Source organism: Pteropus vampyrus, unplaced genomic scaffold (genome assembly GCF_000151845.1).
Source record: "Pteropus vampyrus isolate Shadow unplaced genomic scaffold, Pvam_2.0 Scaffold79, whole genome shotgun sequence".
NCBI classification, from domain to species: Eukaryota; Metazoa; Chordata; class Mammalia; order Chiroptera; family Pteropodidae; genus Pteropus; species Pteropus vampyrus.
The window spans coordinates 2,579,585-2,594,264 of record NW_011888860.1 but is presented as its reverse complement, the minus strand read 5'-3'; positions in this window follow the sequence as shown (position 1 = coordinate 2,594,264).

The following is a 14,680-nucleotide window of genomic DNA, read 5'->3' as shown; positions in this document are numbered from 1 at the left end:
AGCAAAACCATTATAAACATACATAATAAAAAGATGTGGACCACATACCTCTGGAAGTTGCAAGCTTTCTTCATTCCCTTTAAGCTCTTCACGTGGCTTATACCATTCAATGACATAATATTCAAGTGAAAATGTGACAGAAGGTTGTAATATCTTGTTTATACACAGTTTTGCTGTGCTTAACATAGGTAATGCTTTTTCCTCATTTATGTCTTTACGTGCACGCAACTTCTTTTGTCTTCAACAAACTATCACCTGTGAAGTTTTAAATTTAAATCCATCCATTTAGTTATTGTGAATCAGGTCAATGGATTTAAAACTGTGGAAAAATTAGTCCCCTTTCATCAATAGCACAAACTGTTCAGATTCCTTTTAGTCAAATAAAATAGGAAGTTGTTCTAAGGCATGATAAACAAATGAGTAAATGAGAAAATACTAATATGCATGGAGTAAAGCTGACAAAGCATTTCATTCTAATCGTTGAGTAATTTAGAAACTGTTATTTTTTCTTTTTAAGAAAAACCGTCTATCAAGTTCAAATATGCATTGGTTAATGTAAATAAGAGACCATCATGCATTTTAAAATAATAATAAAATAATAAAAATAAATAAATAAAATTGAAGGAGAGATAAAGAGCTTCCCAGACAAGAAAAAAGCTAAAGGAGTTCATTACCACCAACCAATTTTACAAAAAAATGTTCGTGGGACTCCTTTAAAAAGAGGAAAAAAGAAAAACAGAACATAAATATGAATTTTTTAATGCAAATAACTATGTACCTATACCTATCATCGATCACTTTAAATGTAAATGGATGATTAAATGCTCCAATCAAAAGACAGAGTAGCTGAATGAATAAAAAAACAAGACCCATACATATGCTGTTTACGAAAAACCCACTTCAAATCTGAGGACATGCAAACACTGAAAGTAAAGAAATGGAAAAAAAAATATTTTGTGCAAATAGAAATGAAAAACAAGTGGAGTAGGAATACTGAGACAAAATAAACTTTAAAACAAAAGCTAAGATAAGACACAAAGATGGACATTTCATAATGATAAAGAGATTGATCCAATAAGAGGCTATAGCCCAATGTGCCCAACACAGGAGCACCTATTGACAAACATAAAGAGAGAAATTGACATTAGTACAGTCATAGTAGGGGGGTTTAACACCCCATTGATATCAAAGGACAGATCTTCTAGACAGAAATCAATAAGAAAACGGCGGCCTTAAACAACACACTAGACCAGATGAATTTATTCCACGTTTTTTAAATATTTCACACCAAATGCACATAGAATATTTTTCAAGGTAGACCACAGGTTAGGCCACAAAACCAGTCTCAGTGAACTTAAGAAGATGGAAATCATATCAAGCATCTTCTCAGACAACAATGGTATTAAACTGGAAATCAATTATGACAAAAAAAGAAACTGAAAAACACACAGATACATGAAGGTTAAATAATATGCTACTGAACAATGAATGAGTTAACAATGAGATCAAGGAGAAATCAAAATATAACCTTGAAACGAATGAAAATGAAAACATAGTAACCCCAAATCTATGGGATACAGCAAAAGCAGTGCTAAGAGGGAAATTCATGGCAACATAGGCCTACCTCAGGAAACAAGAAAACTCTTAAATAAACAATCTACTTCTGCACTCAAAGGAACTAGAAAAAGAAAGCAAGCAAAGCCCAAAGTGAATAGATAGGAAGAAATAATAAAGATCAAAGCAAAAATAAACAAAATAGAATCTAAAAAAAAAACCACAATACAAAATTTCAAGAAAACCAAGAGCTTGTTCTTCGAAAAGATAAACAAAATTGATAACCTTTAATCAGACTCGTCAAGAAAAAAAGAGAGAGGATCCAATTAAATAAAATCAGAAATGAAAGAGAAGTGACAATTGACACCACAGTAATAAAAACTATCATAAGAAAGCACGACAAACAATAAAATGCCAACATATTGGAAGATCTGGAAGAAATGAATAAATTCTTAGAAACATACAATCTTCCAACAATGAAACAAGAAAAAACAGAAAATCTAAACAAACTGATTACTACTAATAAAATTGAATCAGTAATCAAAAAACTGTCAACAAACAAAAGTCCTGGATTGGGCGGCTTCACAGGTGAATTTTACCAAACATTCAAAGAAGACTTAACACCTATCCTCTCCAACTATTACAAAAAAATTCAAGAGGAGGGAAAGCTCCCCAAATCATTCTATGAGACCACAATTATCTCAGTTCTAAAACCAGACAAAGACTATAAAAATCTGAATCTGCATTAGTCTGGTGAACTCCAATCACACACCACCAGAGGCTCTTTCTGAGGCAGGCAGCTGGCCTCAGCCCGCGCTACAGTCTTTCTTAAAAATCTCAGAAAGGTCTGCAGGCCCAAGACGAGCGGCAGCTGGTCTCGGTGTGCTCTCTGTCTTTTGCTGAGTGGCCCAAGGCTCAGCACTGGCACCATATTTGAATCTGTATTAACCTGGTGAACACCATTCCCCCTACCCTGGTAACCCCTTGAGACCCCGCCTCACCCAACTCACATATGGCTGAAGGTTCTTTCAGTGGCTGAGCCTTACAGGCAGCTGACGGGTGGCGGCAGGCTTTGGGGTATCATGTGCCTTTTGCTGAGCTGCCTCAAGCCCAGTACTGGTGGCAACCAGCCTCATTTTCCAGTGCGGTCTCTCCCATGTGCTTTCAGGTCCAGTACAGGCAGCTACCGACCATGGATCACTTTGCAGCTCCTACCAGGTAGCCCTGGGGTGATCACGGGCAGCAACTGACCTTGGCCTGCAACAAAGCCCCTCTCAAGAGGCACCAGAGCCAACAGACCCAGTGGCCAGCTTCGAACCACATCAGAGCACCACCTAACCACCTCCAAAAACAACACACCCAAGGGCAGACTGGGCAGGCACCAGAGCCCTGCTAAAGCAAATCTTGCTCCATAGGGTCAGCCACTGCACAGCAGCTCCTCCACTGTTATCACAACCAGTCCTCACAAACAATCAGCCTGAGAGTCAACCCTTCCCACTGACAAGCCAACAGCAACAAAGGCTCAACTACAATAGGAGGACATGCATTACCCATACATAAGACACACCTGGAGCACCCAGCTCAGGTGACCAGGGAGATTGCACCGCTGGGTCCCATAGGACATCTGCTACGTAAAGCCACTCCACTAATACCACGAGACACAGCAGCTCTACTGAATACATAGAAACAAACACAGGAAGGTAGCCAAAATGCAGAGACGAAGAAATGTGTCCCAGTGAAAGATGAGAACAAAGCTCCAGGTAAAAAAACAAAAACAAAAACAAAAACAAAACACTAAACTAAAGAAAGATAAGCAATCTACCAGACGCAGAGTTCAAAATATTTGTTGCCGAATGATCTCAGTGAGAACTTCAACAAGAAATAGGAAATGTAAAAATGAAGATAGAAAACAGAACGAAGAATGCAATAACTAAAATGAAGAATACATTAGAGAGAATCGATAGTAGCTTACATGAAGCAGAGAGTCAAATCAGCAATTTGGAAAATAAGGTAGCAGAAAACACCCAATTGGAACAGTAAAAAGAAAAAAGTCTCCAAAGTGAGATAATTTAAGGGACCCTGGGACAACATCAAGCATAAAAACATTCACATCATAGGGATACCAGAAGTTGAAGAGAGAGAGAGCAAAGAATTGAAAATCTATTTGAAGAAATAATGACAGAAAATTTCCATAAACTGGCAAGGGAAATAGATGTACATAGTGTAGAGAATCCAAAATGAGATGAACCCTAAGAGGTCCACATCAAGACACATCATAATTAAAATGCCAAAGAGTAAATACAAAAAGAAAATCTTAAAATAGCAAGAAAAGGGCAGTTGGTTACCTACAAGGAAGCTCCCATAAGACTATCAGCCGATTTCTCAACAGAAACTTTGCAGGCCTGAAGGGATTGGCAAGAAATATTTAAAATGATGAAAAGCAAGAAACTACAACCAGAATTACTCTACCCAGCAGGGATATCATTTAGAATTGAAGGACAAATCAAGAGCTTCCCAGACAAGAAAAAACTAAACGAGTTCACCACCACCAAACCAGTATTACAAGAAATGTTAAAAAGATGAACATTAATGCAAAAATCTTCAACAAAATATTAATAAACCAAATTCAGCAATACATTGAAAAGGTAATACACCATGATCAATTGGGATTTATTCCTGGAATGCAAGGGTGGTTTAATATCCACAAATCAATGAACATGATACACCACATAAACAAAATGAAGGATGAAAATCATATGATCATATCAATAGATGCAAGAAAAGCATTTGACAAAATACAGCATAGATTTATGATAAAAACTCTCAGCAAAATGGGAATAGAGGGAACATACTTCAGCATAATAAAGCCCATGTATGACAAACACACAGTTAACATCATATTCAACGGTGAAAAGCTAAAAAGTGTTCTTAAGATCAGGAACAAGACAAGGATGTTCACTTTCACTACTTTTATTCAACATAGTATTGGAAGTCCTAGCCATAGCAATAAGACAAGAAAAAGAAATAAAATCAACCCAATTGGAAAGGAAGAAGTAAAACACTCATTGTTTGCAGATGACATGATACTATATAGAGAGAACACTAAAGAATCCACTAAAAAACTATTAGAACTAATAAATGAATTCAGTAAAGTAACAAAATACAAAGTAAATGTTCAGAAATCAGTTGCATTTTTTTACACCAATAGCGAACTTACAGAAAGATAAATTAAGAAAACAATCCCATTTACGAATTCATCAAAAAAAAAATACATAAGAATAAACTTAACCAAAGAGGTAAAAGACTCAGAAAATTATAAGACGTGGAAGAAATAAAGTTAAGAAAATACAAATAAATGGAAGCATGCACCATACTCATAGATAAGAAAAAGCAACATTGTTAAAAATGTCCATGCTATCCAAAGCAATCTATAGAGTCAATGCAATCCCTATCAAAATACCAATGGCATTTTTCACAGAACTAGAACAAATAATACAAAATTTATGTGGAATCATAAAGACCCCAAATAGCCACAACGATGTTGAGAAAGAAAAAGAAAGTTGGAGGTATCACCTGTTATCAAACTATACTACAAGGCTAGAGTAATCAAAACAGATGGTACTGGCATAAAAACAGACACATAGATCAATGGAACAGCATAGAGAGCCCAGAAATAAACCTATGCCTATATGGTCATTTAATCTAAAACAAAGGAGGCAAGAATATACAGTGGGGTAAAGACAGTCTATTCAATAAATGGTGGTGGGAAAACTGGACAGATTCTTGCAAAAAAAAAATGAAACTGGACAACTTTCTTACACCATATACAAGAATAAACTCAAAATGGATTAAAGACTTAAATGCAAGCCTTGAAACCATAAAACACCTTTAAGAAAACATAGGAAGTAAACTCTGACATTGCTATTAGTAATATTTTTTCTGATATATCTACTTGGGCAAGAAAAACAAAAGAAAAAAATAAATGAATAAGACTAATCAAACTAAAAGTTTTTGCACAGCCAAAGAAACCATCAACAAAACGAAAAGACAACCTACTGAATGGGAGAAAATATTCTCCAATGACACATCTGATAAGAGGTTAATATACAAAATTTGTAAGGAACTCAGAAAACTTAACACTGAAAAACAAATCCAATTAAAAAACTAGGGAGAAATCTGAATAGACATTTTTCCAAAAAGAACATATAGATGGCCAATAGACATATGAAAGGATGCTTAATGTCACTAATCATCAAAGAAATGCAAATTAAAACTACAATGAGGCATCACCTCACATCTGTCAGAATGGTTATCCTCAATAAATCACCAAATAAGTGCTGGCAAGGATGTGGAGAAAAGGAAGCCCTCATGCACTGTTGGTGGGATCGCAAATTGGTGCAGCCGCTATAATAAACAATATAGAGGTTCTTCAAAAAATTAAAAATTGAACTACCTATGACTCAGCAATTCCACTTCTGGGTATTTACCTGAAGAATTCCAAAACACTAATTTGAAGATATATGCACTCCTGTGTTAATTGCAGCACTATTTACAATAGCCAAGATATGGAAGCAACCTAAGTGCCTATCAGTAGACAACTAGATAAAGAAGAGGTGGTACATATATACAATGGAATGTTACTCGGCCATACAAAAGAATGGAATCTTTATCATTTGCCACAACATGGATGGACCTAGAAAGTATTATGCTAAGTAAAATAAATCAAAGAGAGAAAAACAAATATCATATGCTCTCCTTTATATGTGGAATCTATAGAACAAAATCAACAGACAAACAAAATAGAAACAGACTCATAGATAAAGAACAAACTGATGGGAAGAGGGGTGGGGATTTGGGTGAAAAAGGTAGAGATTAAGAAGTACAAATTGATAGTTGCAAAATAGTTACTGGGATCTAAAGTACAGCATAGGAAATACAGTCGATAATATTTTAATAATTATATATGGTACCAGGTGGGTATTAGACTAATCAGAGGATCACTTAACAAATTATATAAATGTCTAACCACAGTGCTATACATTTGAAACTAATATAAAATATTGAATATCAACTATATTGAAAAATAAAAATAATTAAAAAATAAAATCTATGCTGTGCGTTTGAGATGGAACAGAACCACAGTCAAGGACTGGAGGAATGGGTAGTAGGGTCCAGCCCTGATAGGAAAAGAATTGGCAGGTCTGGGTCAAAGGGTCCAGGGTACGCCAATGGTGCAAGAGGGGTGATGTTTCAGAGTGAAAGCTCACCTGACAGCTTTTTTCTCTTGCATGAGTCCACGTCAAGGTCATAAACACAATCCCTGGTAACAGGTCCCCTTCAACTCCTAGTTGTCATATAAGCTCTGATTTCCCTTTATTGATGAGCTACAAACAAGAAGGACCTGAAGGATATCTTTTATTGCATCATTTGTGCAAATCAGTGCCAACCCACTGGTGAAGTTCTCTTGGCGTGAGAGCACGTCTGAGGAAGGAAACTAGTTTCAGAGTAGATGGCACTATTCACAGGCAGCTATCTCAATGCTATGGAACCCACACACTGGTACAGGAAGTTCTCAAATAATATCATTTCCTTATACCATAGATGAGAATGATATAGGAACTTAACTCTTATTTATATCAATTAGCCTATGGTAAAGTTGGTTTCATTATGCATACGTTGTTTTTCTTAAAGTCACAGAACCTATTGACGACATTAAGTGAGGACTTCCTGTACTTGGCTGCAAGTCTGGGGCCATATGAATAAAATTAGAAAGCCACTTGACCTCTTTCCACCCCTGCCCTTTATTATGTTGACTCACTTAGTGTCAGGACATAAAAGTCCAGGGCCAGGGGTAGAATTTCAGTATGAATATTTCCTGTGGCATTCAGCACTAGTAGATTGTGGCTAGTAGAGAAAAAAAAACATTTAAAATATAGTTAATCTGTGGAAAATTCTTCCAATTATCAGACATGTACAATTTCAGTTGAGGGTTCATTTCTCAACAATGCCTAGGCAAAACAGGAGGTCTGTTCTGTTATGCATATGTTCAACAATGCAGCATATATGATTATAAATATATCATACATTATTTCTATTTTTAAAGGGAATCTCATGAAATAGAATTTATAGAATTCCTATGTTTGTAGGATACAAACCTATGGTAGTACAATAAGCAGTGAGTACATCTGTGTGTGAAGTCATATTTTTTATGCATCCCATTGTATACTGTATCATGCCTTACCTTATTTGATACATCTTGTCCCAATGAAGCCTGGCAGTCCCAGATGATATGGCATTCAAATTTGCCACCAAGACAGCAAAAGAGCCTGAAAAACAAGTATTCCAAAGACAAAACTCATAAGTCACTGCATGTAATACGAGCAATTTGATTATACAATTATGTAACTCGATTCAACATAGCAGCCTTCTAAAACAATGCATTTGTATTCCCCTTTTGTATGCCTTAATCTCAGATTATCTTTGAAAACTATTGATTAAATATTACTAAATGAAACATTCTTGTGGAAGCTAAAAACATAACATGAAAACTGTTGTAGTCATCTATCCTTTTAAATATTATAATTGTGGTGATTTATTTTCTCATTCTAAATAAATATTCACTCTCATGTCTAATTATATATGTGTGTGCATGTGCATGTGCGTGTGTGTGTGTGTGTGTGCGATTTTGTATTCTTTTTTCAGAGGGACTCCAAAATTGCATAAATGTCAGATTCCATAAAACTGGATCTGGCCCTACTACCTAATTATTGTGATGTTAACTTGTCATACTCAATTTGTTTGCTCTTGTCTATAAATATTTAATAAGCACTTACTATGTGCCAAGCACTGTGTAAGGTGCTTGGAAATTTTTATTCGCTTTTCAGGGCTAATCCTTTATAGAAAACCATTTGAATATTTTCCTGGTACATCTGAGAAATAATGTAAACTCTAAAATTCAATATATTAGAAATATTTTTATAATTCATATAGTCCTTGGGAATACTTTTAACTATACAAAGGTATAAAGTGGGTTATACATGCTAGCTAAATCCACTCTTTTGCAAATCAGTTTTAATTTGGATGATCATATATAGTGGCCTAAATTTGTAAAACTAGATGAACAGAATTCTGGGAGTGTGAAAAAGTTAAATATTACATTTTTTTAAAAGAAGCACATGCAATTCCCTGACATAACCTGTATTAGTCAGTCAAATATAATCTCATTCAAAAGAAATTTTAATTAGAAGTTTAGCTGTATTTACATCACATCCAGTAGTATTTAATAGTGGCAATACAGTTAAACACCTCTTCTTCAGAAAATTTATTTCCTTTACTAGACTCAATTCAACTTTCACAAATAATTTTTATCTCACTCTCTGTGGTTTTGCTGGATCCTTATCTCTGTGAGTCATCTTGATCACTAGCATATTCCTTAAGCCTAGAATAGTGTTTGGCGCATAGTACATACTCAATAAATATTTGTTGGATGAATGAATGAATCATTTCATAACTTTCTATTAGGAAATAGGAGTGTTTTCTACCCTCTCAGGCAGAAACCTTTGGTTGTTCCAAAACACTAACTCTCAGATACTTTAGACTATTTGTTTCTTTTCTTCATGCCTAATGTCAGATTTATAAGCATTATCCCAACACGGGTGCCTAGATAATGTATGTGCATTATGTTTTTTTACTCTGTAGATGTTCAATTCAGAAATGATAGCCTTACAGTTTTGTAATCATTCAGCCAATTTGTCCCTCCAAATTTGTGAATTTCAGGCCTCATAATGCAGTATGATAAGTTCTGATTGTGAAATTCCAGTCATACAAAATAATGCTGGAAGCGATCAATTGCTTTAACAATGCCTAGCAGTTCTTTCCTGGTGCTCAGTAGTTTCTGGCTAAAGTACTTGGAGTTTGATTGTAGAAAGCGATTATTACCTTATCAAGAATCATCTTATGTCTGAAATGTTTTTCATCTGGACAGAAAAAAGGCCCCATTAATCCTCAGATCAGCCACATTTCACTTTTCTTTTGTGTACATCTGCTGTTACTCCTTCTGTGCTTCATCCTTACTGGGCCAGAACATTCCTCATATGGTGACCATATTTTAAGACTTAAGTTTGAATTCATGTTCTGATAAATGATGCTTTTCATTTGCGAATTTATATTTAGAAAGCCTCAAAAATTAGAAATTAAATTTTATGAGTTACACATTCAACCAATCACCTTTTATTGACAAGAGTAAATGTACACAAGAATGAATACAAAATTCTGCAAAAAATTACCGATGGGTTAATGCAATTTTTGTCATTTTCAATCATCTCTTTTGAAGCTGATGACAGAGTTTTTCACTCTTGTGCTCACTTGTAGAATTTGACTTGTGAAATTAGCATTTGTTTTATTTTTTTTTTTCAAACATCTCTTGGAAAGTCTGAGCAATTCATTTGGATTATTAAAAGACAACTTATATCAATTACTTTAGTAATTCCCAAAAGTTGGTAGCAAAAATGAGCTGACAAACTAGAGTTATACCAGATAGTGTGAAATCTTGTAATAATAATATGTTTTTCCATGAAAATCATTCTGGAGAATTTTGTTTTCTTTTGCTTCTACTCAGCAAACAAGTATTAAAGTTATAATTTAAGATAAGGATCTCATTTTGAAAAGTCTTCATAGTAACGAAATAAAATAGTCTAGACATTATCCCACACTTTCTTCGGATCATCCCTTTTTCAGGGCCTTTTAACAAGTTTTTGTTGTTTTCGTCCAAATAAAGCAAAATTATTAAAGGCTTTTCAATATATGCCTTCTAAAAGTAGGTAATTCAATTCTCATTCCCTTATCAGTTTCACTAGTTCCACATCACAATGAATATTTAACATTATTAGCAATTTTCTCCTTAAATTCTTTTATTTTTAGAATGAAACCATTCACATTTTTATTTTCCTCTTCACTTCTGATTAAAATGCAAAGATTCGAGTGGAGAAATATTCTGCCCCTCCATTTTAGAAACAGTGTCATGGAAAATTGCAATAGCATCGTTTTGACTTAGAGTCTTTAGAAAATGTCTCGACAATGGAACTTTTTCAGCTGATAAAAACTAAGCATGTGATGATTGAAACATTATTAGTATTCTTCTAAGAACAGGCATCTGTATCAGAAATCTTATTGTTTGAATAGGACCACATTTGTCTGATAAAAATCACACGATTATTTCAGTGTCTTCACCCACATTATAGAAATGTAACAAATTTTGAATAATTTTACAATAATAACTTCTACATCAATTGAAAAAATCTGATGAATTATTAATACAATTGTTGCAAACATGTGCCATGCAACTGATCCTTACCAAGATTCTGATATTATTGGAAAAGAATCTCAAAGCTGGTATTAGAAACATTGGATGACACACTGACAAGCTAATCAACAAGGCTAGTGAGGCTTAGACTGAAGAAAAGATGGTCATTTAATTGGCCACTTCAATCACCTGACAGGATTTCACTTACAAGAACTTTCACGCTAATTTCAGTGTTTTTATTAATTATTTTTAATTATTTATACATCATAATATAATTATTTATACACCATGAATAACATCAGTATATTCAGGAAACATTTAGAAATATTATATGTTGACGAAGTAGCTTGGATAGTGGTTGAGGGAACAGACTCTGGAAGGAAATTGCTGGGTTCAGATCCTAGTTCAGCCACCTATTAGTCAGAGATTGGTTAAGTTACTTCACTGTGCTATGTGCCTCAGTTTCCTTATCAATGAAGACAATAATTATACTGTCTTCAGAGAGTTATTGTGAGAATTATTAATATTTGTAGAGTGTTTAGAATGGTGCCTGGCACACAGTAAGTAAGTACATATAAACATTTAAGTACATCTGTGGCTAAAAGAATGTATCTTGATTCTAAGATCTAATGATTCATACAATACTAATATAGTTTTCTTGAGCTTGTGGAACAAGGATGTTTTTCACAGATAAAAATTTGGATATAAACTATAGGAAATTAGCCTAGATGTATAATCCAATATCTGAAACCATGATTGTGATATGAAAAGGAATGATTGTTTTCTTTGCCATAAATTCCATTTCAGCAGAATTATATTTTCAGTGAAACTAAAGAGCATGCTGATCTTTGATTGACTACATGAAGTTATAGTAGCCCCATTGAGGATTCGATTGGAGGCTTGAAGAAAATAAGCACTTAAACAGATAAAAGCAAAGAAACTACAGTTTGCCTCAATATGCGCAAAGAAGATAACTTCATAAAGCAACTGGGAGATATGGGGCCGGGGCCGGGGAGTGTTTAGTGAGCACAGTTTCTCAGATTTCCTCATGTTCTTGCATGCGTAATACACTTAGGGCTATGGCTCTGGTTTTCATTCTGTCCAGGATTAGATCCTGCCAGGTGACAGGGAGTAACCTCTGAGAGAAGGGATCTACTGTCTTACACCGCAGCGGGTCTCTCTTAAACTCCAGCATTACTCCCACCTGTATTACAAAGCCACACTACCTGGGCCTATCATCTAATTCTGGGAACCATTTCTTACTAAGCTAACAGGCTATCTTACTCCATTTCACAGATTTCCAGCCCACAAGAATGAGTATTTACATTTTTAAAGGGTTGAAAAAAATCAAAAGAATAATACCTTTGTGACAGGTGAAAAATTTTCTGATAATCACATTTCAGTATCCACTTATTGTTTTATTTGAACACAAATATGGCAGACAGAATTCTAAGATGGCCTCTAGTATCCCCGCTCCCTGGTATATATGCTCTGTATAATCTCTCCTCACCTCAAGCATGAGAGCAATCTATGAATACGATAAGGAATCACTCCCATAATTATGGTATCTTAGATAGCAAAAGTGAAGGGATTTTGCAGATGTAATTAAGATCTTTAATCAGTCGACTTTGAGGTAATCAAAGGAAAATTACCCTGGGCGGGCCTGTCCTCCTTAGGTGAGCCCTTAAGGCCAGTTTAGGCCTTTCCTGAGTCTCCTGCAGATATGTGCTCTCTTGCTGGTCTTGAAGAAGCAAGCTTCCATGAGTTAAATAGTTGCAAAAAAATGAATTCTGCCAATAAGCAATTGAACTTGAAAGAGGATCCCAAACTTCAGATGAGACTGCAAGCCCATGATTACAAACACCTTGATTGAGGCCTTGTGAGACCATGAGTGGAAGACCCAACTAAACTGACTTCTGACCCATGGAAGCCAAGAGATAACAAATGTGTTATTTTAAGCCATTAAGTTGTGGTAATTTATTATATGGCAATAAAAGCAATGCAATAGCTCATTTGTTTAAGTATTGTACAGGGCTGCTTTGGGGCTACAACAAGGAAGTTGAGTAGTTGAAATAGCCTGCATAAGCCCACAAAACATAAAATATTTACAGAAAAAATTTTCACCCTCGATTCTATAATTATGACCAAGCATCACACATACCAATCACACTGCAACTATATGACAAGGATCAATATGTGGTTGCACACAATTAGGTGAAAGCTGAAAAAATAACAGATATCTTGCTATAACAAAGCTTATCTTACCCATTTAGGTACAATAACTTACATGTGGACTGTGATGCTTCCTTAAAGAGATATGTTCTTTTGAATCGTCTCATGGAAAAGCTCCTTTCTTTTCTAGTCCCTGTACTCATTTGGAAACAAACCAAAATTTTATAATTAAGTAATTTTGAGCATCAAGCACACAGCTCCTGCACAGCCAGGGCCAGACACAATAGTTGTCACCATGAGCACAGTTTCCCTTCAACCTGTGCCCTCTCTCGCCACATCAAGGTCTGATTGATGCATTTGTTCAGAAAACATTATGAAAAATCCACTCTCTGCCAGCTGGAAATTCAGCAGTGAACGGGACAGATGTGGCCAGTGCTATATGTGTACAGTCTAGTGAGGAAGACATGTTTTAAATTGGAAATTAAAACCAAAAAAAAAAACATACATCAGAATCCTATCAATAAGAGTCCAGAAGAGTTCTCTAAGAAAGTGCTATCTAAGCTGTAACTAAAGAATCTACAAGAAACATAACATAAGCATACCAGTTTCTAACTCAGTGGAAACCTTGCACATTAGAATCATCTGGGATGGCTTATTTAAAATCCTGATTCCCAGGCTGTGCAGCAGACCAATTAAAGCAGAATCATAAAGATGGGACAGGGCAACAGGATATATTTTTAAGCTTCCGAGGTGATTCCAGTAAACTCCCAAGCTTGACAACCAGCCTATAACAACTTTTCCTCTTACCCTCCTGTTACAAGGAAGAAGTGTTCCTTGTGCAAAGCCAAGGCAAATCCTTCCATTTTCCATCCCCTCCCACCTTCTCAGGAAATCTAGCAATGATCTCTGTCTCCTCTTTCTTCAACTTAACCCTCACTATTTGCTCCTTCCCATTAGCATTTAACCATGTTGAAGTTTCACTTATGTTTTTTAAAAATTTCAGTGATCCCTCCCACCCCCTTCAGCTACCACCCTCTTTTCTCTACTTTTCATCCAAACTTCCTCAAAAAAGTAGTCTACCTGTTTCTCTATTCCCATTCACTCTTCCAGTAAACACAGATCTGGTGTTGGCCACGAGCTTTTCCTAAGATTATTGATAACCCCTTGCCCGTAAACACAATGAACCTTTCTGTACTTGTCCTACACAATCTCAGCAGCTTTTGCCATAAATGGGCCCCTCCACTCCCCACCTTCTCAAAACAGTCTCTCCCTTTGGAATTTCCTGGGATTTTAGACTAGATCTTTTTCTCTTTTTCTCACCCTACCCTCCTCAATGCTTTCCATAGGTGATCTATCTCCCCCAGTGACAATAAGTACTATCCCTATGCTGCTGAATTTTTTAAGTTCTAGACTAGTGTTTATCAAATTATGGTCTCTGCAAAACCTAAAAGTTCAGAATTCAAAGCCTAACTCCAGGTCTACTGAAATAGAATCTCCAAGAGTAAGGTCTTGGAGTCTGAATTTTTAACAATCTACCCTAGCTTCTTATGCACAATCAAGTTTGAGACTCAGTTCCAGACCCATGTATCCAACTGTTTATTTCTATTTGGATATTTTACAGGTACCTTAAAATACATTTTTAATGCTCACTAA